General features: G+C 33.8%; 1 protein-coding gene across 1 annotated transcript in view; it reads left to right on the top strand.

Annotated features, from left to right (window-relative positions):
- Positions 1–3318: 3318 nt before the first annotated feature.
- The window catches only part of LOC143575356 (putative indole-3-pyruvate monooxygenase YUCCA4), a 5367-nt gene continuing 4521 nt past the window's right edge, over positions 3319–4164 (top strand). The window contains exon 1 of the mRNA XM_077059757.1: positions 3319–4164. This exon is cut by the window's right edge and continues 1059 nt beyond it. The gene's annotated coding sequence lies outside the window, so the exon portion shown is untranslated.

Raw genomic sequence — 4164 nt, 5'->3', positions numbered from 1 at the left:
AAAATATTAATTTATTTTGAAAACTACTCGGCTATTAAAGACCCGAGTGTTTAACGTTTAATTATTGTTAAATCTCTTTATAATATTTTAATAATTAAAAACCTAGGCATCTCCATATAGCAAGCATCTAACTCTATGAATAACTCTAATTCCTTGCTACTTGTGCTAAACTTGATTCCCTATAATCAGGAGGAAAATACGTTAGCGATATGCTGGTGAATCGTTTACTCTAAAAACATTTTACAAATCTTTAATTGACAAAATAGTTTTATGGAAAAAACTCAGCAGGAACGTCTCTTATTCCTGAGATTTGTACCACATGACATACACACACAATTCAAGGGTTCTCCGAGAACTGAAGCCCATTGGAGAACTGGTTATGATTGCTTGTTTAGTTATGTTTGGATCCAGACACATGTGTTATTGGTCTGAGCTATTTTTATTTATAGTCTTGTGTATAAGAGATCACATAATATCTTATAAACATTTGACTAACTTGTTAAGATAAACAACATTTCTATCTTAATGACTGACTGTAATAGGTTTAATGTGTTCGCATATGATTGTCTGTTCTGAATAATGTGGTTATCTCGTTTGAAAATCTTTCTAGATGAGTGATGATTAACCTATAATAAAATAGGTTTATATAAATACCCGGATCGTCTCTTGGTTCGACTACAGATCTTTAGGTTTTGATAGATTTAAACCTTGATAAATAAATTTTTTAACCAAATATTTAGACATTTAGTCTTTCAGTTTAATTATCAATCATGTGCTATGTTTCTTCTTCACGAAAAAACATGATAGATTTATTCCTTAAGAAAAAAACATCATTTGACTATAACATTCGTATATAAAATCTTATCTTTCTTAATTATGAAGAAACAATATTTTAACCTTGCCTCTTGCATATAAAACTATATGTTTCTTAATCATGAAGAAACTATATTTTTACTACATCCTCATGTATAAAATTTTATGTTTCTTAATTATAAAACAAACATTATTTTAACTACTTCCTCCGTCCCATTTTATGGATCCTAATTTGATTTTTCAAGTCTTTCTTGTTTAACTTTGACCGACAATATTTTTGTTTGTGTTATATAATACTTGATGTAAACTATATGAATGGATTGGGGTTTTAAATGTATTTTACATTGATATAATTTTCATCAAGTATTATATAACACAAACAAAAATATTATCGGTCAAAGTTAAATAAGAAAGACTTAAAAATTCAAATTAGGACACTTAAAATGGGACGGAGGGAGTATAACATTTGTATATATAAAGCCTATTTAACATATTTTGATCAAGTTTGGGCTATACCTCCGACTATGGTCTAAGTCATATAGTATAATAATAAAATAAAAACTTAAGCGGGCCCCTACCTTACATGTGTCTTCGGAGGTTAAATGCCTAAGCTTGTACAAGCAACACTTCTACTCTATGTCGCAAACTGGGTTTGAACCGTCGGAACCTCGGATCTCGGAACTCGCGGCACGCAAAACAAGGTAAAGTGTGTGTTTTGTGAGTGTGTTGGTGTGAGGAGAGAAATGTCGTGAACACCCCCCCCCCCCCCATTATAGCCATTTTCTGCATCGTGGTGTATCGCGACGAAGAATAGGCTGTCGCATAGACCACTTTCAAAACTTGCCGAGTCATCGTTGGGCTGCCACGTGGCTTGACGCCACGCTACGTGTCGACGCGTGACACAACTCGTGTCTTTATGCCATGAAGGCTACGTCGCATAGCGCGACGAATCACTGATTGGTTCGTCGTGTAACATGACGCCACCCAAACCTCGTTTTTCTCCATGCTCCGTTGCGTAGCGCGACGGGCCAAATATTTGTTCATCGCGTAGCACGAATGATCAAAAACTCAAAAATACTAAGACGCCTCACGACGATGCGAGCGTGCAAAGTGCGCCCATCGCTCGGGCCATGCCTGTGCGCGTCGGGTACCTCTCTCCCTTGCTAAGACCACTGAGTGTTTCTAGCCACATGAAAATATTATCATGCGAACTCATCTCTTTATAAGGAGTTCACATGTTTTATCTTCTAGCGATTTGGGACATACTTTCTTCTTTTCTCAATATGAGATGCTTCAACTTTATCATTTTATATTTTTTATTACTTATTTTAAGAGTATTTTTTGTTCTTTATCTTACACATATTGTCAAAAAATAGTTTGAAGTTTTCAATATGTCACAGAAAAGCTGATGTAAATGCTATAACTAAGATAACTTTTCAACATCAAATAAACTAAATATAATAACAGAAAGAATAATAAGAAGTTTTATCTAAAAACTCATAAAATAACGTACAAGGAAATTGAGTAGCATGAGTATTGATAAAAGTAGGAAAATTGACTTAACAGTTATTTTCACCAACATCCTATATTTTAAAAACACACCGTACATTCGTATACGAGAAAACACATAATACATATTCAAAATACGGGGAGTGAACGGTGGGTACATGCCCACCCTATGTCCAAGGTAGATTCATCGGCCGTAGATAATATATGCCATCAGTGATACTTATTTGTTTAGTTGTGATATTCATACTCAAGTAACAACTTTAGTTTTCTATTTTCGTAATAAGATTGTACATTTTAAAACAATAAACTATTTATCCTTTGAAACTAATGCTTAATTTATAATTCTCGTGAGTCACAATTGATATTAATCTATACAAGATTAGGAGATGGTCAAATTTCTACTAGAAACAGAAACAGGTTATATATGTTAACAAACATCTACTTAGGACTTTAGGTAAACTATCACTATATGGCCTTTGTTAAACTCATTATATATCAATGGGAAATATTTTGTGCGGTCACTTTAATGTTCGTTTGATGCCATTAAGAGATTTTGAGTTAATAAACTCTCTTGGATAGCAACAACCAACCTTCCAAATTGTTCTACGAATTATTCCTCGTCCAATTTTCAAATTTCAAGTTGTAACCTGGATGAAATCGAATATTATTAGGAGGGATAACACATGCAACCAAAATTGGGAACCACAATAGCGGAGGCTTGGGGAAAACTTAAGCGGCCGAGTAACGTTAAATTTTGGTAGGGAATGCTCAAGATCTGGAAATAGCGACAAACTAGAAAGTTAGGGATTGAAAGGATCACGTATAGAATCAACCCATGACTCCATAAGTAAAACGAATGCCACATGATGGAAAAGTGATGGCTTAAGATTGGATTAGGCCATAATACGACAACGGTGGAACTTGATTTGGCGATGATGTTGCAAGAAAATTGTCAAAATATAGTCCAAACAAGCAAGACACAACACGATGTTAAAAGATACACCCATTTCATCCAATATGCATGCTTACTGTTTTTGGTAAGATTAAATTCATGTTCAAGTAGAAGCCATTAACAAGTGAGATTGTTAGTTTCCATATAACCACATATTAAAAAATAAATTGTGACCTCACCGAATCAATTCAATAATTTCCAAATCTAACAACCATATCCAACAAACATTTATAGAATCAAATTTAGGATTACATATGTTCATTCAATAGCTATAGAATCACAAAACAGATCTTGCCTAAATCCTAGTAAATCTGTCTTTTGTCCTATAACATGAAAAATCTAACATGGTGACATTTTTGGTCATGCAAACATCCAAGTGTGATGCACATACTATGTACGACATGGCTCATAGTTCCATCTTATGATACCCACCAAACCAAAACTTCCAAAGCACCTACATATACTTATATAGAATGTACACATTCTCCCCTTGTATTTCTTATAATTTCAGTTGGATCATACATACTTCACAAAATCTAAAGCAGCCACACCCCCAATTCCCCAAATCTAGGATACCTTACGGAATAACATTATATTTTTCTTTATACAGGTTTTTAGGTTGTTTAAAAAGAGAGATAATACAAAATATCAAAGGCCCACTTTACCTAGTCCGTGGACGTTCGTCCCCACAAACACCAAAGTAAAAACGACTTGTGAACATAGTCACACACTACGTTTATAAGTGCCACCTAGACTATCTTTTTAAGGAACCCGTTACAAATGCTCTTATAAAGAAAATGCAAGACAGGTCACGAGTTTATATGTTTTTCATTGATTATTCACAATGACTATTTAAAATTTCAAAAATTCTTACACTCCAACAACTAGGA

Source organism: Bidens hawaiensis, unplaced genomic scaffold, assembly GCF_021521415.1.
Source record: "Bidens hawaiensis isolate Kalapana, Puna unplaced genomic scaffold, B.hawaiensis_p1.1 tig00027341_1, whole genome shotgun sequence".
Lineage (NCBI taxonomy): Eukaryota > Viridiplantae > Streptophyta > Magnoliopsida > Asterales > Asteraceae > Bidens > Bidens hawaiensis.
The sequence above is the reverse complement of the archived record's forward strand: the minus strand, read 5'-3'. Positions and strand labels throughout refer to the sequence as shown.